The sequence below is a fragment of the Somniosus microcephalus genome, unplaced genomic scaffold (assembly GCF_052327205.1).
Source record: "Somniosus microcephalus isolate GS21.2 unplaced genomic scaffold, FLI_Smic_1.0 unresolved_chr1, whole genome shotgun sequence".
NCBI lineage: Eukaryota > Metazoa > Chordata > Chondrichthyes > Squaliformes > Somniosidae > Somniosus > Somniosus microcephalus.
In genome coordinates, this window is record NW_028225179.1 from 14471117 (window position 1) to 14471857 (window position 741).

Consider the following 741-nt stretch of genomic DNA (forward strand, 5'->3'; position numbering starts at 1 on the left):
TACAAAACAGCCTCAGGCTCCAAGAGGCAGTGACAGGTAGCGAGTAGATATCAGTGAGAGGAGGGAGAACAGTTGCAGCCTGATTGGGTTCCGTGGCTTAGCTGGGTTCAGCGCTTATCTCGCGAACAGGCGATCCTGGGTTCGACTCCCAGCGCGGTTTTTTTGCCCTAATGAATCGCCAGGGGTGCGTTTCTGCTCGTGTGAAATGGCTACAATCCTTTTAAATGTAACTGCGGCTGCACTAGTTCCCATTCTGGATTACGGCTCCTGTCGCTGTGGGACGTGGGTCGAATTTCACCGCTGTCAAAATTTCTGTCAGTACTGATTTTGGCATCTTCACCAAAAATCTATCTTTTCTAAGCAGCGCCATTCGTGAATTGGCTGTGGTTAGGGCAGCGCTGGAGCAGCTGATGTGTGACGCCAGGATCGTATAATGGTCTAGTACTCCGCAATGTGGCCATAGCAACCTCGGTTCACATCCAAATTATGGTATAGCTCGCCTTATATCTACTGTTCTCTGTAGCACCTGCTGATAGAACACAGTGAAAAATCAATCTTCACTACATCAAACTGCATTTTTTTTATTGATGGTGAGAACCTATTTACTCCTTCAAACCCCGCGCTCTCACATGCCTCAGCTTGATGCTCCATAATTCAAACCGGCCTCTTCTCCAAGCTTTTTCTTCCGTCCACTACCTATAGCCCTCCTTCACTTTCCTCCTTCCGTTTCTTTGTCACTTT